Raw genomic sequence first — 23,225 nt, forward strand, 5'->3', positions numbered from 1 at the left:
TACACAACACTGCATCTCAAGACCTTTAATTGTATTTTAAAACATCCAGCTGATTCTGTAACATCTGAAAGATTGTTTTAATTTAAGCAAAAGACATAGGCAAGAACCAGATTCCAATAAAAATAAAGCTACCCAGAGAAAATGAGCATGAACAGCTGAGAAAAGCATAACGTTATGAGAAGTAGCTAAAGGAAATGAAGTGTGAGTGAATAGGATTATATAGAATCTGCCCTCCTGCCCCTTGCTAGGCCTCATTCAGAATGGGGCTTTGGAAAGACTACTAGAAACAATAATAAAAATTATACAAAAACGTGGATTCCATAGCTGTTGTTAGCTATGCTGTAATGCCAAGGTGAGATAGAACATGTGTTTTTTTCTTAGAGCACCCAGAAATTTAGTTCCATATTGTTGGTTTTTGTTGGCTCCTTGAAAATTCTTAGCACTCAACAATGATAAGATTAACAGAACTTCCTCCCTTTATTAAGTAGAGTGGTGTTTATCATTCTAACAATTTAAATAATAACAACTACATTTCAAACCCTGGAGTAGCGATACTGCTTTATGATGGCTTGAGATTTACAGAACACTTTCCACACAGCCATTCAATCCTCCAACAAACTGTGAAGTGAATGTCATTATTATTCCCATTTTACAGGGGAGAAAACTGAAGTTCAGAGAGTCTCAGTTGCCTCTGAGACTTTATTTCTTTCAATTTCATTGCTTATTTCCACTCACATTCATTGAACGTTTCCCAGTATCACCAAGCTAAAGGAACTGGACCCATTGTACTGGAAACATTTGGTACGGGAACATAAGATTGTACCTTTTCTTGCTTATTCTGTGCTATTATTAGAATGCTTTTCTATTTACTGAGTCTTTAAAATTCTGTGATTTTTTTTTCTTTAGTTCTTAAACCACAATTTGCTAAAAGAATACATAGATTTTAATTAACATGCCACATTCTACCTATTCACTATGTTAAACCATGGGAAGCTGTGGACTTTGTCATTATTACCTTTTATTATGCACTAATTGCATAAGACCCTGCCTTCTTCATTCATCAGAGAAGCCTTTATTAACCCACTAAATTAATCTTTGACCAAGTTTCCTGGCTTTCAGGATCTCCCAAAGGAAAGCAGACTTGTCTCTCTTAGGTCACCACGTCCTTCCATCCTGCGTTCTGCATGTGGATTGAGTTACCAATGAGCTAGATTCCCATCTGGATTTTTAGGGATGTGTGGCAGCAGAATAAGTTAAAGGACCTCACAAGGTGACTCCAGCCCCATCTCTGTAATTCTATTCTAAGTTTCTTTCCTTCTTTTCTACAAGGGCCAGCCTAAGGAAACAGAGCTATAGAGCAAATCTCCACCTTTTCCCCTCACCTATCACCCCCCCCATCTTAGCTTTCCTTTAAACATTCCAATTGATTTTGGGGGGAAATCACATTAATACTGTGTGGCAGCCCCTCTGGTGACGATGCACATCCTTGGACCCACCTCTCATTTCAGCTGCAGCTGTAGCAGATAATCACGCGAGAGCTCAGACTCACTTCACATTGGCACTCTGCTGCACATCTCTTTGCTTTCTTCCCAGAGCTTCTCCAATGCCACAGGAGACCACTTGGCTTGATTCCATTGGCAGCAGCAGAAGGACAGCCCAGAAGTGCAGGGAAGTTAATGCCCCCAAGGGCGACCCTCAACCAATGGGAGCCAGAGGTCGGTTAATAACTGCCCCCATGCCCGGTGCCTCAGTGGACAATTCTCTCTGCTTCTCCCAGTGGAATCAAGCTCCCCTTGCCCACAGCAGCGATCTTCATAATTCATCTCGTCTTGGTTTTCCCTCCTTCCCTGTCTCATCACCCCAGTCCTTTGTTTCTGCTCCCTGGGATGACCTCTCACATAAACTGCCTGCACACAAGTCGTTGCCTCAGACTCTGCTTTTCAGGGTAACCATTTATATGGGTGGAGATGCTTCCCCTTCTTGAGCAAAGCCTTTAGACAGTGAGGGGTCCACAGCCCTCTCTAGAAGCAGCTGAAAGGTCTCACTCAAGAGGTCATTAGTGTCTCCACTGCCCATTAGTGAGTGCCCATCAGTATTTGTTGAGTAATCTTTATGTCACCTTCTCAATGTCTTAAATTAAATCCCAGTGTCTTGGGATTTAATTATGGCCTTTAGAGTAACCTGCAGGAAGGGGGACCATGCCCAGGACCACCTTGAAAGTCATGTCATGTCAGGTGAGTACCACTGAGTCCAAGTCACAACTTCCTGACACGACAACTGTAGCAATTTGTGGACTCAAATGCTAATTCTAGGTTGTCCTAGAATTCCCAGCCTAATAATCTCCTTTTACCAGCGCTGATTAATGGAACTATGGGGTCCAGAGCCAGTTCTCTAGACTCTTTCGACTTGCCTAAATAAAAACGAGAAGACAAGGCCCTTCCAAGTCATTCTAGACTTTGGGCCTTTGCATTTGCTATTTCTTCCACCTAGAATGTTCTCTTTGGCTCTGTATTTCTCAGCTCAGTTGTCAACTCCCCAGAGGCCTCCCCTGACCACACCAGTTAGAGCAGGCTCATTCTTCCAGTCACCATGACATCACCCTGTTTTGTTGTTTCCATAGCACTTACCACCACCTGATATTATTTCATTTACTCATTCCTTTGCCTGTTTCTTTTCCTGTCTTCTTCCCTGCTTTATTCCAACATCCAGCATATGGTCAGTGTTCAATGTTTGGTTGGAAGAAATTATAGCCATCCATATGCAATACAGTAAACCTCACTTGCCCTTGTTATAACAACATGATGGCTGTTTTTGATTACAGTTAGACCACTGGAAAAGAGTACAGCTCTCTGGCTAATGGAGCCCATGAGTTAACACTTCTGAATCTCGGGCACATTTCAAGATCTAGGAGTGGTGAGTTAGGCACTGTGGGCTACTCATCCATGAGCCACGGTCCTTTCCCTGGTGCTCTGTACCCTAAGCTCAGGGTGGGAGGTCCATAGAATCCATCAGTGTCATCAGGACATAAAAGACGACGGGCAGGAGGAATAAAGGGGTCAAAATGCTCTTTGTTCTCCCCTTTGGTGGACCTTTAGTGCAAGTATGTTTTCCCCTGGGGGAAAGAGGTGTGGGGAAAAAAATGCTTAGACCTGGCTCTAGAACTTAATGGGGAAGAGGAAAAGGAGTCCCAATGGTCACATGGCTCTGATTAGTTTCCCAAGAGAGGTGGACCAGATGAAGATTTGAGGAAACGGCTCCAGCTGGGAATAACAGCTATGCATTGCAGCTTATGCATCTTGTGCTATATATTCTAAGAAACCTTAAAAGAAGTGTTAGGAAACTGTAAAAGAATGTGGTCCAGCAAAGGAGGGATGAGGGAAGAGCACCACTGAAAGAAAGCATGAACCACGGTGCTTCCTTAGCAATCATTTTCAGATGCTTCTAACTTGACAGCTCCTTCACAATTTTTTCTCTATCTACTTACATCTTTTTCACCTCATGACAACTGAGGTCAACTTTCAACCTGATGGGCTTGCTTAAAGTGGGCTAGAAAGATCTTACCCTTTCCTCTTGATGTATATACAAATTAGAGCTGAATGGATTTGTTTCATGATGATGACACCAGAGTTTAGATTTGGAGATCTTAACATGCAGTCGTAAAATTTCAGAGCAGGAAATGGAGTTTATATGTGAAAAAAATCATCTCAAGTGTAATTTTCTTTAGTCTGTGATATGCACCTACAGTCCTAATCATCCTATGAGTTCTGATGGGTAGATCACAAATTATAAAGATGTCCATACATTGATTTTTTTAAGGACCCATAGAAGGGTAGGCCAGAAGCAAATGGTCAAGTGTCCAGACATGGAGATAGGTGTCCCACTGCCCTTGACTGTATCCACAGGATGAAGAGAAGCCAACTGGAAGGAATAGATGTAGCAAGTATGTCTGAGAACTAGCATTGCATAAATAATAACTGCTGCCTTTGATCTCTCTGAGAGTTACTGATAAACATCTCTTTTTCCCCTAAACCTCTTTTCTCCTTCCCTCTATTATTTATTATTTGATTCTTATTTATCAAGTACATACTAGGATTAATAAAATACAGTCACTGTCCTTAGATACTCTTATACTGAATGGTGGCTGGTAGACATGTAAATAGATAATAAAATAATGACGCCTCCTTGGAAATGACCTGATAAACCATTGCACACTAAAGCTAATGACTGGTAGGTAATCGTATAAGCTATTGATTAATGTCTCCCAGGGATTTCTGCAACCAAATAGGGGATCGTGCCTTAACACATTGAATTTTGTGAATTTCAAGTGTTTGCATTTTCACTATCATCATCAATCATGGTTGATATATTAATATAGAGTGAAAAACTTGGAGCATCCAAGCCTCCCAGCAGAGTTATAATGCAGAAGGGAATTATTTTAAGAGTGGCAGAAAGCTGCCCTGCCCCACCCAAAATATTGCCCCTGCCGGCATTTTGCTGATGTTCTCAGTTCAGACTTTTTATAATGAGATGTTATTTTATAAATGCATAAAGTGGAGCAATAGATCATTTTATGGTACCATCTAGTTACAGATCTACTGAAAACAACTTAGTACAATTTGTCCTCAATCCAGCTTAAATGACTAATCCTGACACTGTGCCATATTTCCTGCAGCACCAGAAGAATGGTGGAAAGGAAACCTATCGCAGAGCTATAACCTAAGTAACCTCAGACTTCAATAGGTATAATATTAAACCATAAGAATCATGATTTCATAATTTAGTACAGGCTATAATAATATTAGAATTAGCCCTAGAACGGGAATGCATTTCTACTCCCAGCTCTGTTAATTATCTAGCCTCATGGCCTTGGACAAGTCACAAAGCTCCCTGAGTCTTGCAGTCCTCATCTATAAAAAAGAAGACCATTAGGTTCAATGAATCCAAGGTCCGATTTACCTCTAACCTTGCATAGTAGCTAACATCCATTGAGTACTTAGAAGGAACAAAAAAATTTTCTGGACTCTCTGTTGGACTTAGTCAGGTTTTTTTTCTTATGTATGTCTAAATTGCAGTTTGTTTTTACTAATATTCAAATGAACTTGACAACTTACCAAATAAGTTGTCAGAAAGAGAAAATTCATCTGTGGCAGGTAAGTGGGAGTGTTCAATGAGATTCATTTTTGATCCCATCCAAACTTTTCTGTTTGAGAATGTATCTTCGTTATGGTGGTCTTCAAAAAAATCCCCTGAAAGGTAAATAAATACATAGAGTGTTTGGGGAGGGTAGGGAGGTGATTATGAAAGAGAGGGAGAGAGAGAGAGCAAGCTAATCTTAAAAAGCACATATGGCTCCCTTTGTAGACATTTTATCATAGCTTTTCTGTACATACCTTTCCTCAACATTTACCATTTTTACACCTCATTTGGACTTATAAATATCTAATATATATGCTTTCAGAATAGATACTCTCTAATTTATCTGGGAAAACACCATATGTTTTCATTTGTTTCAGCACTTGGGGGATTTGGGCAAGATATGATGATGTTTTGTTATGTCCTTATTTCTTTTACATGTAGAAAGAACAGAAACAGATATAAAAGCCTTGATTAAAATGGAATGAATTGATGATTTATTATCTTAAATTTTATTCTAAAGTTGAACAGGTCTTTGCAAAGACACAAAAGTGGTTCAAGACAACTTCCTTCCTTCCTTCCTTCTTTCTTAAGTCGAGTAGGCATCATATTAGCAGATAAAAAATTCAGAAAGTGTTCACCCAAGATCATCTTTATTTTCACCTTTTAGAGAAAATTTCAGGGGCTTGTATTTTCACTCTCATGGTCTACCTTGATCATATATTTATCTAGGGTAAAAGAAGTTATGGTAAAAACAAAACAAAACAAAACAGTGGTAAATCTCACCAAAATGTCTGAAGTTTCATCCTGAGGAGATGTCCAGAATGCATCCAAAAATCCAAGAGATGCAGTGTTCACTTCTAGCTATATCTCTAGGTCTTGTTTTCTTCCTTCCTTCCTTCCTTTCTTCCTTCCTTCCAATGTCTCCTACCTCCCTGAAAAAGTAATGAGAAAAGTTGGATAATGAAAATGTATGCTATCAGAACTTTTGTCCAAGGCTGTTTTCTGAGGATGATTTTTTAAACCTTTCATCCTATCGCCACCAAGAAATCATTTCGTTTACAAATACCTACTTATACTTGCTACTCAGAAAGAGAATACAGGGTTTTTGTTGGACAAATATTTATTTCATTAGAACTTCCCTACTATTCATGTCTGTATTTCTTTCTCCCTCACTCAGCAAAATGTTCCAGCTCAAGCAGAAGTGAGAGCTCAAGCAGACATCTGGCTCATAGTAAGGTAGTCCACCAGACTACATTTGCTGCGTTCATTCATTTATTCATGTTTTCAACAAATATTTATTGAGGACTTACTCTGAACTAACCTCTGTGTTGGATCTTTGGAAATAAAATGGTTAAAGGAAAAAAAAATCATCCAAAATCTATGACATCAAGCTTAATGAGGAAAAAAGACATTAAAAAACAATCACAGGAATACATAGATGATTACGTATTAACTTGAAAGCTGTTGATGAAGGCAAAGATGAGGATGCTCTAATGGGGAGAGGCTGGGTGTGAAAAGGAGTTGAGGTAGAGAAGTAGCTGGAGGAAATTGTGGTTTTGAGGGCAATTTCTAAAGGTAGGCAATACTAGGTCACATATAGAATACACCAGAGAAGTTGAAGAAATGAGAGAGAGAGCAGCTCCTGTGAAACGATACAAGCTGTGTCCACTGTGGGAATGCAGACATATCTGCGTCCATCTGGGAACCAATGGCCTGGCCCTACCAAAGTCTACTGTCCAGTAAGCCAAGGGGCTTGTTAGGAGAAAAACCATCCTAAAGTCAGAAGGAACCAGGAACCATGATCTTCACCTGAAAGTAAAGCCTCAGTCCTTAGAGGAATGTGTAATTCTCAATGTGGCACAGTGTTTGACCAACCCAAACTAGATTCAAGAGGCCTTCTTGCCACCCTGAGGTGAGAAGGGAAAGGGCTATAAATATATATGAGTCTGGAAGTATTGAAGTGTAAGATAGATCTTCCAAAAGAATGCAACAAGTAGCAGAGAGCTCATTTCAACTCCACCCTCACCCTCAAACAACTCTGCCATGTATCACAGTGGAGCTTTGACTCCAAGAGGACTCCAGGCCTTTCTGGGGCAATTGTGAAACAGCAGTACCATGCCAGGTATCACCATAACCTGTGGAGATGTGCCCAGCAGAGGAACCGTGACCACTGGTTGGGCACTGCTCTCCCCCATGGACACAAAAAGTAGTGGAAGAAGTGGCCAGAGTAGACTTGATTATGAAAAAACATAAAGAGACTCCAGGGCATTCCTGAAATACCTGCAGGGGGTGGAGGCCTCTGATAGGGAACTGGAGGTCCTGAGGAATAAGCCAGTAAAAGGTCAGTTGTCACTATTGATGGGACCTCATTCATACTCATAAGCTAGCTGAGAACTAGGGAAATTCAACTTTCACGATGTGCATATGAATTGTATAGGTATCTATTCAATGTGTATATTTTAATACATATATGAATTATGTATAACAATTGTGTATATGTGTCTGCATATCATATAATAAGTAGGTTGAAAAGCTCCCCCAAATTCAGGCAATTATTGTTTTAAATAGTTACCCTTATCTTTGGAGTAGAAAATTCAACAGTTTCCCATAATAATAATTTCCAGGAATCCACAAATGAGCAAAGTCAGGAATTTTTCCTAATATTCAATCCAAAGTTACCCTCTGTCATTTAAGACCCATTTGCTCTGGTCTTTAAAAAACAATAGGAGATTTCAGCTCTGTGACTCTTAACTTTGGGTTTCCCTCTGTGCTTTTTCTCACATTTGTCTTTTTTAACTTTCCATCCTGGTCACCAAGCTCCCCCATACTTCCACAGCACATTACAACTCTCTAATATTTTCCATGTATGCTCATTTTCATTCTGGATTCTTATATTTTCCTCTATATATTCATATAAACTTGGCATCTTTAATTCAAGTACCTGGCACACAACAGGCCCCTAAGAAATATTGGCTCAATCAAATGATCTGTATTAATTGTTTCTACTGCTTAGTTCTGCCAAACTCTCTGACATTAGGCATGCTCTTCCTGGAGAAATGGCACAAGACTAGGATTTCATTCTCTTATTGGCAAAAGGGACAAAATTTACTAGTTTCTCGCCTGAATGAAAGTCCAATTCTCCTAATTCTGCATCATTTGGGTTATTACCCCTGGCTGGAGATCCACTACGTGGGTGCCCCTGCTTAGCCAATAACAAAAAGCCCTCCAGAATCCAGACGGTTGACCGAGTTTGCTCAGATCAGGTCTGTTGGTTTATGATTCCTGAAGGGGTTTAATAAAAAGGAAACTCTTTCATTTTTGAAATGGTAACACAAGCACATGGTAAGCAATTCAAACAGTAAACTGAAAAATAAGTCTTCCTTTTAGCTCTGTCATGCATTTCCCTTACCAACCGCCATAGCTGGTTTCTTGTGTATCCTTCTGATACTATGCCCTCTCTTAGCATAAAGGGTCCCATACCTTAAACTGGAGTCTGGCACACTATTGCCCGCAGGCCAAAGCTGGCCCGCCACCTGGTTTTGTAAAGCCTGTGAGCTAAGAATGGTTTTACATTTTCAAATAGTTGGGAAAAAATCAGAAGAAAAATAGTTCATGATGTGAAAATTACATGAAATTCACATTTAAGTGTTTGTAAATAAAGTTTTATTGGCCCACAGCCACATCCATTTGTTTCTGGACTATCTATGGCTTCTTTCTCAATGGCAGAGTTGAGTAGTTGCAACGCACACTGTACGATCCACAAAGCCAAGATTTACCATCTAGCCCTTTGCAGAAAAAGTTTAGTTCCTGCCTTAAACAAATAACAGAAGAAATTCAAAAAAAAAAAAAAATCAAAGTAACCTCATAGGTAGACTATGAATAACTGTAATGAGTACCTTGGAGATGTAAATCAACTTAATTATATACATCCCATGATAGTAGGGTCTTCTTTACCTCTTAACAGCTCCTTCCTGGGTTTGGCAGCTTTAGCCTTAATTGCCTTAAGTGATTTAAATGAGCACCTACTATGTCCCAAGAATTTGGCAAGTGTTTCCACTTATGTTATTTCTTTCATGAGGGTTAGGTCTGTGTCCTTTCTCTAATACTCTTTACCCTCTTGTTAGGGGAAGAAATGCAATAGGAGAGTAACTCCCTGCAAGTTCTAAGGAAGATCTTAGCTCTGGAGTCTTTTTTTCCCACTTTGAATCCTCCCTTTCATATAAAGAGTCATTTTATAGGTTGAGAATAAGCAATGGGTATTCTCTACTCTAGTGGCCTTTGAATTTTTTTTGTTTCCCCCCTAAACGAAGTTTTAAAAAACACTATGCTCCCTCAACACATTTTTGGGTTGACATCTAAAGTTTTTCACTGAAAAATAAAATAGTTGCAAAAAATGTAATTTCTGACATATTGCAAAAATTGGCATTTTTACATGTCATTACATTACTCAGATCTATTCAATTAAATCTAAATACCACAGCAACTTAATATCCTTCTTCATCCTTCTAAGAAATACAAGAAAATGTTCTTTAAAATTTGGAAAAATTTTTAACTACTCCTGTCCTTTTTTGAGTTCCCATTTCATTCCACTTCACTGCAGAATTTTACCCTAATGTAGCACATTTTAATGGTTGAATGTCTATTATTGATCATTCTATCACACTTTTCTATGACTAAATTTTGTATATAAATTTGGATTTTAAAAATTTCTAATGACTTTAAGATTTTAAGTGTTTAGATAAAAATTTTTCTGGATTAAGTTTATTACTAGCTATTATTATTAATGCTTATTAGACTTTCTCTGCAAATAAGGTGGTTCACTCTCTCCCATGCCACAGCACAAGTGGAGAAAGCAGTTTGGTATGGAGGAAAGAGCGTGCAGACAGAAGACAGGATTGTTGGGCAACAGCCCTAGCCAGCACTGGCAGAGCACACGCACTAGGGGAAGAACACCTTCTTAGAAATACAGGTAAAGGTTCTGATTAAATAATGAACTTTGAGCAACTGCAGACAGAGAGCCTAAGAATTCTCTGGAGTTAGTAATAAAAGCCCAGCTAGCAGGGAGCCATCATTTCTATTCAGGTGAATTCATGTATGTGTTAACACACAAAGTATTAAGTTTGGAATCAGAGCAGATAAAGAAAAATACCTTCTCTAACTTCATGCACTGTTTTCCTGAAAATTTGTTAAAATTTATTTTCCAAATGCCAGGTGGCATTCTGTAATTTTGTTCCAATTTACACTCCCACCAGCAGTGGATAAGAGTGCCTGTCTCACCACAACTTCATTGGCATTATATACTCCCACTTTCAACAGTCTTTTCTAATTTGCCAGTGACAAATCTTATCTCACTGTATTAAATTGCATTTCCTCGAATATGCGTGAAATTGAAAAAAAATTTTTATATTGTCTATATGTGATAGTTTCTTTCTATTTTTTATGTCCTTTGTCATTTTTCTATGGAAGTGTTCTCTTTTTTAAATTGACTTAGGGGAGTTCTTTGTATATTGAATGTATTAGCATTCTGGTATATTTACTACAAACATTTTCATTTGTCTTTTAATTATCTTTACTTGAAAAGATTTGCATTGTATGTAGCTAAATATATTAGATTTTTTTAAAGCTTACTTTTATTGCTTTTTATTTTTAGTTTTTAGTACAGGGTGAATTTTGTCAGAATTGCTTGTTGAATACTTTTCCCCTTTCCCATTGATTTATAATTTTTCTTTTATCGAGACTGAATTTGGTTTTCCATTGATCATACAGTTACATCTGTTCCCACATCATGTTTTCCTGTTATTGTTCATTCTTTTTCAACATTTTCTAAGCTATTCTCACCTTCTCATTCTCTGTGATAAACTATCACATCTTGTATCACATTTAAAAAAAAAAAGTTTCTTTGGGAGTTTGATATGGTACCAAACCCCTATATATTTAGGTAGGAAGATTTATATCTTAATAACATTCAGTTTTGCCTTTCAGGGGCAAGGTATGTCTCCATTTATTCAAATGTTTTTTTTTTTTTTATAAATTTATTTATTTATTTATTTATTTTTGGCTGTGTTGGGTCTTCGTTTCTGTGCAAGGGCTTTCTCCAGTTGCGGCGAGCGGGGGCCACTCTTCATCGCGGTGCGCGGGCCTCTCATTGTCGCGGCCTCTCCCGTTGCGGAGCACAGGCTCCAGACGCGCAGGCTCAGCAGTTGTGGCTCACGGGCCCAGCCGCTCCGCGGCATGTGGGATCCTCCCGGACTGGGGTACGAACCCGTGTCCCCTGCATTGGCAGGTGGACTCCTAACCACTGCGCCACCAGGGAAGCCCTCAAATGTATTTTTATAACTCTCAATTTTGTAGATTTTTTTCCATTTATGTCCCAACTTCTCCATGGACGCATCCCCTGTCATTTATCGTCCCCCTCCTCATGTGGTCATTAATGATTTAACTTCATCTGTTGTCTTCTCCACTATATTGTGAACTCCTAGAAGGCAGGAATCATAGCTTACATTACTTTTGTACCCCCCATCGCAGCTAGCAGTGTTATGCATACACAGAAATGATAGCTGTGATCTAGTACAGATGTCAAGGAGGATGAAGCATGGGACTTCCCTGGTGGCCCAGTGGTTAAGACTCCGCATTTTCAATGCAGGAGGTGCAGGTTCAATCCCTGATCGGGGAACTAAGATCCCACAGGTCACATGGCGCGGCCAAAAAAAAATTTGGGGCGGGGGGGCAATGAAGCATGAGGCGATTAGAAAGGAGAGGGAAGGAATGGGAATTTGGGATTAGCAGAGGCAAACTATTTATATAGAATGGATTAACAACAAGGTCCTACTGTACAGCACAGGGAACTATATTCAATATCCTGTGACAAACCATAATGGAAAAGAATATGAAAAAGAATATGTGTGTGTGTGTGTGTGTAACTGAGTCACTTTGCTGTACAGAAGAAATTAACACAACATTGTAAATCAACTATCCTTCGATAAAATTTTTTTTAAAAAAGGAACATTAGAATGGAGAACCAGTGTTGACCTTTCATAGCTTCACGTATGACCTGCAACTATTCACTTAACACCCTGCCCTCCTACTACACCCTGAGCCTCAGCTGCATGTTTAAAAATCTAAATAATAGGACTGCTGTAAAGATTAAAAGGTAACACTTCATAAGTGTTCATATATATAGGGTGACACGAACAAAATTTTTACTGCATTGTTTCCAACAGTAAAAAGCTGGAAACATCATAAATGTCAATCAACAAGAGATTGGGTACAATAAAGAAATAATATATGCATTATGCTGTAAGTATATTATATTCGTAAGTGCTATATAGCACTTAAAATGAATGAACTAAGTATTCATATGGATAAACTGAGAAACTTCATATTGAGCAAAAGAATCAGGCTGCAGAATAATACAGACAGTTTGATAAAATGTATATAAATTTAAAGATATGCAAAACAATGCTACATATTACTACTGACACCCTAATGCAAGGGTCAGCAAACTATGATCCACAGGCCAAATCCAGCCCACCCAGGACCAAATTTGCCCTTTTGTTTACATATTGTCTATGGCTGTTTTCACACAACAATGGCAGAGTTAGGTAGTTGCAACACAGTCCACGTGGTCTGCAAAGCCTAAGATGTTCACTCTCTGGCCGTCATAGAAAAAGCTTGTGGGACTTCCCTGGTGGTCCAGTGGTAAAGAATCCGCCTTCCAATGCAGGGGATGGGGGTTCGGTCCCTGGCCAGGGAACTAAGATCCCACATGCCGCGGGGCAACTAAGCCCGCGCACCACAGCTACAGAGCCCACGCGCCCTGGAGCCTGTGTGCCACAACTAGAGAAAACCTGTGCGCCACAACTAGAGAGAAGCCCGCGCACCGCAACGAGAGATCCCGCATGCCTCAACCTAGATCCCGTGTGCAGCAACTAAATCCCAACACAGCCCAAAATAAATTAAATAAATAAATAAATAATTAATTAAAAAAAAAAAAAAAAAAAGCTTGTGATCCCTGTCTAACCTATAGAGACATGCATGGAAGTGTTGAACCCACATTCAGAACAGTGGTCCAGAATGACTGGGCGGGTACACAGGGAATTTCCATAGCATCTGTAATGCTCTCCTTAAACTAGGGGGTAATTACAACGAAGCTGATGATATGACTCAGTTTTGCGTGTTGGAAATACTTCATAATAAAAAAGATTGAATGAAATTCTATATGTGAAAATGTTCCTCATCTATAAAGATATGCAAACTCCTACAGGGATTCTCTGTTTCTTCCATACTCTTACACACACACACACGCACACACACACACACTCTTGAGGCTTTGAAGAGGAAGTAATTCCTTCCCATAAAATGTCTGGGGACTCAGACTGTGGTCAGTGAGGTGCTGTTGGAGATTTTGAGTGGCACGATGAAATCGATGTTCAAGAAGATTACTCTTACGAGAAGGCAGGATGAGGAGGGCAAGCAGTGAAAGAGGAGGAAGATTCAGGAAATTCTCATTCAGGAAGTGAGATGATTAGGTGCATAGCAGGGTGGTTTCTGTAGAGATGGAAAGGAAGAGACCTGAGTACAGTATACAGAGAGGAGGAGGAAGGAGAGAAAGCAGGCTGATGATATGAAGTTTAAGCCTTGAGTATGGGTGGAAGCAGGGACAAAATGTTTATTTTACTTTATGTTTATTTGTACTATGGTGTAATGTAAGCCTTAACTTAAGACCCAGGATTAATTTCAGAAGTGGTAAGCACTGTTTGTTTTTAATGTGATAAGACACAGAGTGACTGGTAGCTTGGACTCCTACTCTCTGGTTATCAATTTGTACTTGTTTAGATACTGTGTGTCACAGGGAGTTCATGGTGTATGGAGTTCCTCTGATTTAGCACAAACCATTTGCAAGAGACCTTGGAAAGACCCTGCTCCAATTAAATAGCCTTGACTCTGATTTTGAAGAATCTCAGCTCTCAGAAGATGAAGATAAAAACCAGTTACTTGTGCTGGTACCCTATGAACTCTCCACGCCCAAAGTCACCATTCTTGGTGACATTTTTCTCAGATGAACCCAGTTGTTGGTGGCAAAGCATACATTTTGTTGGATATCTATGTAGTCCATTCATAAAGGGCAGGAAAAAACTAAACTTTTTCTAGCCATCATAATTTCATGCCCAGGGGAAGCCCTGGATTCAGCCCAAGGCTGGAAGAATGTTCCTAAGGGAAAAGAGAAAGGAGCCCTAGAAAAAAAGGTTTTATCTTTCCAGGGATTTGGTCTTCCCAGAAGCAATCAAACTGAAGTATCAGGCTGGCCAAAAAGTTCACTCGGGTTTTCTCTACAATGTTATGAAATTTTTGGCCAACCCAATAATTCTTTACAGGGCAAAAATACAGATTTAAGAAAATAGATCCTTTCCGAAGTGCAGAGAGATTTAAGGGACAACGTGTGGTCAGTAGTGACCACATGTCAGACATGATGTCCTCCAAACAATATGGTCATTGTGATCACATTATTCTGAGGGAGGTGCCCTATAGGAACTAGATGGCCTTTACTGCTATCATAGTAAACTTTAGGGCTTCCCTGGTGGCGCAGTGGTTAAGAATCCGCCTGCCAATGCAGGGGACACGGGTTTGAGCCCTGGTCCGGGAAGATCCCACATGCCGTGGAACAACTAAGCCCGTGCACCACAACTACTGAGCCTGTGCTCTAGAGCCTGTGAGCCACAACTACCAACCCTCTGTGCCACAACTACTGAAGCCCGCACACCACAACTACTGAAGCCCATACACCACAACTACCGAAGCCTGTGAGCCTAGAGCCCGAGCTCTGCAACAGGAGAAGCCACCGCAATGAGAAGCCCGCACACCGCAACGAAGAGTAGCCCCTGCTCACCGCAACTAGAGAAAGCCTGCGCACAGCAACGAAGACCCAACGCAGCCAAAAATAAACAATAAATAAAATAAATTTATTAAAAAAAAAACAACACAGTAAACTTTACATTTTTTGTGGAGATAGATTAAAATAATATCTACCATTTTATGAGTGCTTACTATGTGGCAGCTTTCATGCTATGTTATCTCATTTAATCTATAATAAACTAAGCGAGTATTAATATACACACATTATAAATGAGAAAACTGAGGCTCAAAGAGATTAAGCAACTTTTCCAAGGTCACGCCACTAGTAAGAAGCAGAGTAGGGATGTAAACCCACCATCTAACTCTAAATTCATGCTTTCTCACACAATGGTCCCACTGAGACTGTCACTAACTGCTCACCAATGCCTAGTGAGGGTGAACTGGCATTTCTGCAAGGTCACGTCTGCCTAAAGCATTTCAACATCAGCTGATCGCATGCAAAATTAAGTAAGACTCTCCAGGGTTTGCCTGTTATATTATTTTGTTTCTTTTCAAACTTCTTTTGCTGTTTCTGAAGTCTCCATTTAAAGGTATGCTTCCTTCAGGTGATGTACAATAAAAATGCTTTTAACCCAACAGACCTCTACAGCTTTTTGAGCTTCTGTGCTCTGGAGGTTACACAATGGGGCACAAAGAGTGGCTGACCTTTATTTTTAACTAGATGTAAAAGAAGCACTTGCAGTAGAGGCCCCCAGGGCCGTGAACCTGAGAGTAAGGGCTCCTTACATTTTGTACCCTAGGCAACTCATTTGTCTCACTCAAGTCCCCTTGCTTCTCAGCCTTCTTGACTAGCACTAGCGGTCAAGACTCCAGCAAGACTTTCATAGCACTGGGCACCTCTTTGAGTGTGTGTCTGGTTGTAATTCTGCCTTTGTTTTTTTGGTGATTTGGCTGTCTATCTCCCCATTGGACCACCAGCTCCAGGAGAGCTCACTCTGGATCTCCAGTTCCTAGCCCACTGCCAAGTACATATTAGATACAGAGTTAATACTTATTGATTGAATGAATAAATGGATGAATGAATAACTAAATACATAAATGAATGAATGAATGAATAATATACCTTACTAGATACCCATTTTTAGAATCAGTCTTGTTTAGCCATAGGATCAATAGTAAATAGAGATGTAGAAGGACAGCACACATAAGAGCTGAAGTAGGACTTATTATTTTTTTTAATCATACAAAAAACCTGACAACTAAGGCTGCTTCCCCACAATGTAGCCCTAATCAGTGAACTGAATTTGTTCTTGTTGGAAATCTCTTAAGCAGTGAGCCCTGCACATTTTATATGTGAATTGACCACCCAGGAAATAGTTTTAATAATCCTCCCAAATCTCCTTTTGTTAATTTCTCTTCCTTGAGAACTACCAGGAATAGTTTTTTTATCTTCTTAAGATTCACTCTTCATAGTCAGGAAAGTTTTTCCCCATTATCTGCTGTAGTCAAAATGGTCAAGAATTTGGAAAAAGTTATACTTTCTCCATGACTGACCTGTCATCTTTTTTCAAATAATTCATTAGATCTTCTGAAATTTTATGACTATTATTTACATAAATTATTTGTTATTTGCAAAAGCGGCCACCACAACTTCTTCCATTCCACATGCCCTTTTGCAATGAGAGTTTGCCACTACCCATCGATAGGTGAAGGCTATTTCCCCAGCCCTTGAACTGGTCTGGTGACTTCCTTGACCAATAGAATGGTGGAAGTGATGTTGTGAGACTTCTGAGCTAGGCCTTAAGAGGCCTTGCAGCTTCTGTTCTCTCAGACTAGGAATGCTGCCCTGAGACTGTCATGCAACAATGACAGTCTCAGGGCAGCATTTTTTTTTTTTTTTTGAAACTTCAAACTCATTCCTGAGATATTTATTAAAATAACACATTTAGGGAAAAAAAATCAATACACCTAGACGCCCCAGATACAAAACCTAATGGAGAGAGAAGTCAGCTACCCAAACTGTCTCAGTTGACAGCCACACCAAGACTCCAGACAAGAGTGAGTCCACCTTGGACCTTCTGTTCCATTTGATCGTCCATCAGAAAGAGTCCCATGAGTGAGCCCAGGCAAAACCAGCAGAGGAACTGATCTGCCGACTCACAGAAATATGAGAATTAATGAATCATTACTCTTTTAAGTCACTAAGCTTTGCGGTAGCTGTTACAAAGAAATAAATAATTGCTACAGAAATTGGCACTTAGAAGGGGGATGCTGTTTAAAAAAAAAAAAGGAGGCTAAAACATATGGCTTTGGCTTGGGGATTGGGAGGTGGGCAGAGCCTGGAAGGGCAGTGAGGACACTGATAGTGAAAATTGGAAGAGTAGTGAGGAAATCACTATAGGAAGCTGGAAGAGGAATGGGTCATATTTTGCAATCACAAAACAATTGGCAAAACTGTCCAACATGTGGTAACTTGGAAGATACAAAATTTCCTAAAGAACCTGTGAGTTTTTGTTTGTTTGTTTGTTTGTTTCTCTCTGGTTTGGTTTGGTTTCAGGAGTGGCAGAGCCTCTTTCCGACTGAACTCCAGGTAACTCTGTGGCTCAGTTTGAGATTAAGGAGGTTTCCAAGTAGTATGGTGAATGTGTCAGGTGGTATTTTTAGCTGTTCATGATAAGGTAATGAAGAGAGAGATGGATTATGGAAGGAGCTGTTCATTTTGAAAGCAGAATTTGGAGTAAATATGAAAGGTCCAGGATGTGCTGGGTCAAAAAATAAGACTGTTTTGCATTTTTGGTCTCGCCATCTGGCATAAGAGTCTCAAAGTAAGAAATGACTCCATGGTAGATATCAAATCATGGGTGCGGCTGTAAGATCCTTTGCTAAGAGCTTAAAAAAAGTAAGGAGGTACCTAGGAGACCCTCTCATCCAGGTAAAAGAACTTCTAAGAATGTCGGGGCATTATCTCACAGCATTATTTCGCAGTAGTTTAACATGTCCAAAGTAGAAAGTCTGTCTCAAACAAACAAAAAAAATTATGGATATAAGTTTCCAGGCATGGAGTGAGTCCCAGAAGGACTCATAAGAAATCCACAAAGTGTTTGAGCAAATTGCTTTAGTGAGACCAATGCCATCTCAAACTAAAAGCTGACTTTGCGATCCCTCTCATAAGTAAGTAAAGTCTATTTTCCCACCCTTGAACGAGCTGTTATGATGACTTGCCTTGACTAATAGAATTGTTCTACTTCTGAGGGTAAACCTCAAGAGAACCTTGTGACTTCTGCTTTCACCCTCTTGGAATGATGTCCTGAGACCACCATGCCAGGAAGAAGCCAGGAATGAAGTACTCTAGGAGAAAGAGACTGGGCCGTTCCCCTTAGCCCCATTGACAGCCAGCATCAAGGCCCCAGTCATGAGAGTGAGACCTACTTGACCCTCCATTTGGTATCGGTTATGTGAATGAGCCCAGGAAAAACCAGTAAAGAGCCACCTAGCCAACCCACAGAATTATAAGAAATAATAAATCATTATATTTTAAGCCATTAAGTTTTGGGGTGGCTTGTTACATAGTACTAGATAACTGATACCATCTCCCAAAATGAACAGTATGGCATGTGGTCTTTTGTCCTATTGGGTCTCAAAAAGAGAGCACTTGCTTAAAAATACTACATTTACTCTTTGAAAAATGGCATTTCAATGTCAATTTCCAATATCAATGCCAAGTAAATTCATTCACTCATCTATTTATTCAGTCAATATACATTTATTGACTCTGTCAGGTACTGGAAAGATAAAGGCAAAAAAAAAAAAAAAAAATCATGATCCTTCAAGAAGCTTAGTAGAAAAGTCAGGTAAGGGCAACCCAATTAAAATGGTATGGGAAGTGAGAGAGTGGCATGGACATATATACACTACCAAATGTAAAATAGAGAGTTAGTGGGAAGCAGCTGCATAGCACAAGGAGACCAGCTCGGTGTTTTGTGACCACTTAGAGGGGTGGGATAGGGAGGGTGGGAGGGAGATGCAAGAGGGAGGGGATATGGGGATATAAGTATACATATAGCTGATACACTTTGGCAGAAACTAACACAATAATGTAAAGCAATTATACTCCAAAAAAAATGGTATGGGGATTGCTATGATAGAGGTAAGCGCAAGTCCCTTCAGGAGCGCGAGCGAGGGCATTCATTCATTGAACATGCATTAATTCTTCACTATGTATCAGGCTTTGATCTAGGTCTTGGAAATAGAGTGATGGATGAGACAGAAAAAAAAAAAGATCCTGTCTTCATGCGGATTACATTCTAATGAGATGGATAATTTGCAAGTAAACAAGTAATATGACTTCCAGTGGTGCTAATAAGAAACTAAAGGAGATAAGGGATAAAGTGATGTGGCTGGACACTCTTTCAGAGAGGGTGATCCTAGAAGACCTCTCCAAAGAGTGGACATTTGACCGGAGATGTGGAGGAGAAGGAGGAGTGAGCCATACAAGAGGGAAATAAGTCCAGGCAGAGTGGTCAGCAAGGGCTAAGGGCCTGGGCTTGGGGCACGGGAGGAACAGCCAAAGCCCAATGAGGCTGGAGCTGAGCGAGCAAAGAGGCAGCGTAGGAGATGAGGTATGAGAGTAAGCGGCTCTCTAGGGCCTGTCAACTATGGCAAGGAGTTCTGGTGTGTTCTCAGTGGGAATCACTGGTGGGTGGTAAGCATGGATGTGACTAGGAGAATAAGGGAAGTCTTCCTGAGGGTGGAGGGCTGGTTCTTGAATTTAATCTCAAAGGAGTAGGCATTAGACTAAGCAAAAGGCATGCAGTGGGGACGGTTATAGGAGGAAAATAACATGCTGTGTTCTGAGAGGCCATACGTTGTCCTCTGTGCTGTAGTGAGTGGATTCAGCTCAAATCAGTGGAGGAAGGATGGCCTATTCAAGAAACAATGTCAAGAAAAATGACTATTCCTTTGGGGGAAAAACATTAAAGGGTCCTATCTTGTATCATTCTTGAAAAATAAGTCTCAAGTGGATTAAAGATTTTTAAAATGATAAAAATTATTGGGAGAAAATATAGGAAAACACCTTTATGATCTCTATGAATTTAGAGATTGGGAAAGACTCATTAAACAAGAAACAAATAGGAAAAGAATCAATTTGACTACACTAAAATCAAGAAGACAGAAATCAAGACACCATAAACAAAACTAAATATATGAAACAAACTGGGAGAAAATGTTTACAACATAAATAACAGCCAAAAATTAGTACAAACAATATATAAATAACTCCTATAAATAAAAGCAGAAAAGATAAACAATCCAAGGGAGAAACTGGCAAAGGATATAAAGAGGAAATTCACCAAAAGGGAAATACAAGCAGCCGATCACAACAACCAGGGAGGGTTCACCAAGTCTTTAAGATGCTGATAACTGAAGTCTCCAATCAGGTCTCCTAGACTGACCTTTGGGTTAGTGCTGAAAACTTTCCACTCCCGCTCTCCCGGTATAGTTATTAGACAATACCCTAAGAGCTTTTAGGAATCTTCACAATTGTGCTGGGTCTTAACAAATCGCCCCTGTCAAGCTGAGACATTTGTGGACTGGTTCACCTGCTCTCCCATCATTCTAGATTTCAAGTTCTCCTAGCCTCCAACAATATTGGGGTAGCAAGGAGAAGACTTTGGAGTCAGAAAGACCTGCCCTCATATTCAGGTCCTGCTACTTCCTAACTGTGTGACCGCAGACAGGTTACTTGTTCTCTTTGAGCCTCAGTTTCCTCATCTGTAAAATGAGTATAAGAACTTCCATTCAGGGTTATTGTGAGAAGGAGACAGGCAATTTAGGCAAAGCCTGTGACATGTTGGTACACACTCTTGCACATACACAGTTCTTTTCTTTTCCTTCCAAGCACAACTATTGAGTATTCCATGAACATGTGGCCAGATTTTGGAGGTGTGGAAATAAGAGGAAGGACAGGGATTACATTACTTTCCTTCTCCAGCTTGGGGGAGAGGGCAGAGGTGTGTGGTGGAAAACAATGCTGCAAATCCTGACGAAGGGTCTCAGGACAAGAGAGTCTGGCCAGTACTTTATCAGCTAACTCGGAGTTGCATCAGACATATTGCAACATTCTCAGCAAAACAGATAAGTTCACGGTGCAAATGGCACAGGTCCACCATTTGGAGGGTGGGGGGGTGACTCAGAGATAAAGACGTCTATCATTTTATAAAATCACAGCTAAAAACCCAGCGTTGGCTTTCTCTATCTCTCTTGTCGATACCGCTGAGGTGGTTCTAAGGCAGCATCAGTGGCATCATCAGATTTCTTTAAAGCTCAGGTGAGTTTCTCAGACAAAAAATCCAGCATGAGTCATTTGCGTCCCCTTTCCCAGCCCCTCCCTTCTAAATAAAACTCAGTTAAGAGAAATGACCCAGGCTTCCCTAATAGTTGTCTACTTCCTTGGCAGTAAGCAGACAAAGGGATGCCTTATCTGAATCTGACATTCCGACCGTGGACAATTTTAATAATAAAGTTCTTCCTAACATTTTCCATCTTATTTTAATATTTCCATCTGATATTAATATGAGAAATGGAAAACAATAGAAACGTTTACAGTAGAAGTCAAAAGAGAAAGCTTTTTAAACCTACTCTTCTCCTAGGAAAAAATTTTATTTCAATCAAGCATAGCTTAAATGTCATCCTAGTCCTAGATCTGAGGTCATCTGACATTAGTAATATTTCCCAACTCACATCAGGATTTGATAAATCACAGCACGCTATACAGGTGAAATTGCCTATGGAATCAGAACAGAGACATTTCCGAAATTTACGGTCTCCAGTGATTCTCCTGGGCAACCACAGTGTTAAAAAGATATTCCTAAGTAATTTTTCAATAAGGAAACCAACTTATTTTTCAATTAATTTTGACCCATTAACTTCTGCTTCTTTGTTTTTAAGAGTTTCTTTTGCTTTTAAAAAAATTATCAGGATTTACATCAAACTCTACCAACTTAGAATTCATTCATCGACCAAACTTCCTGATGCTAAAGAGAAACTTCCAATGACAACTTCTCCTCTGCTGCCTTGAGATGGATACCGCGCTCCCAGAGGAATTAGATACTCACTCGGATTGTCTTAGGTTGGCGATGAACTTTCAAAGCCCTGGGAAGATTCTGAGTCCAGTCTTCCTCTCCAAAACCCAGTGATTTTGCTACAAATGCTCAGAATCTGATTTTGCATTGGGGCGCGTCCAGGAGACAGTGGGGTGAGGAGGAGGGAGTTCCAGCAGGAGCTGTGGCCGATCACAGGCGGCCTTCCCACCCAGCAGCCGCATCTCTGCCTTGGCTCTGTTCCTCATGGACAGAGATTAGTCATTAACAATCCTTCCCCTGCTAAATGATATAAACATAGAAAGGAACCTTGGGACAGCCTCGAGATTCCCAGGACGAACTCCCAGAGCCCCTGGGTAGGGATTGTGACAAAGCAGGGGAGCCCTGAACCTCGCCTTTTAAAACACTTCTCCGTAGGCTGCTTTTCAGGGTCCTGAGTACCCAGATTTCTGCACACATCATCTAAAACTGAATTGTCATCATCTTCCCTCCCTCTCTCCAATTGCTTTTAATAGCTCTACCACCTCCCAGGGACTGAAGTTAGCAACTCTGAGCCTTCTTGACCCTTCCGTCTCCCGGGCTTTCTATAAAAAGTAATAACAGATTCGTGTGGATTCTATCTTTGGACTGTCTCTTATTTCCAACCCACTGTGTTCCTCTGCTAATTTGGGCCTACTGCAGCTTCCCTTCTAAAGAACACTGTTGGTTGGCCCCATAACTCATCTCTCCTTTTATTTTTTCTGTTTTCCAAACTGCACAGCAGTGTAAAGCGTAGGGCTCTGGTCAGATACCTACCCATTTGTTGCAACCTCGGGAAAGACACTCAGCCTCTCTGAGTCTTGGTTTCTTTGTCTGTAAGATGGGAATAGTGTAACTATCTTACATGCTGTGGTGAAAATCACATGCATAGTTTAAAATACATAACATGTTTAGAAAAGTGCCTGGCATACAGCGAGCACCCAATAAATTTTAGGCACTATTGTTTATCAATTGAACAAATACTGGTTATCTGCACACTAGGTACCCAGCACCTTGGTAGACGGTCTCCTAATCAAAAATCTCCAATGGATTCCCGTGGTCTAAAAAATATACTCTAAATGCTATGGCCTGACGTATAGAACCCCCTCCACCCCGATA

Source organism: Eubalaena glacialis, chromosome 11 (genome assembly GCF_028564815.1).
Source record: "Eubalaena glacialis isolate mEubGla1 chromosome 11, mEubGla1.1.hap2.+ XY, whole genome shotgun sequence".
Taxonomy (NCBI): domain Eukaryota; kingdom Metazoa; phylum Chordata; class Mammalia; order Artiodactyla; family Balaenidae; genus Eubalaena; species Eubalaena glacialis.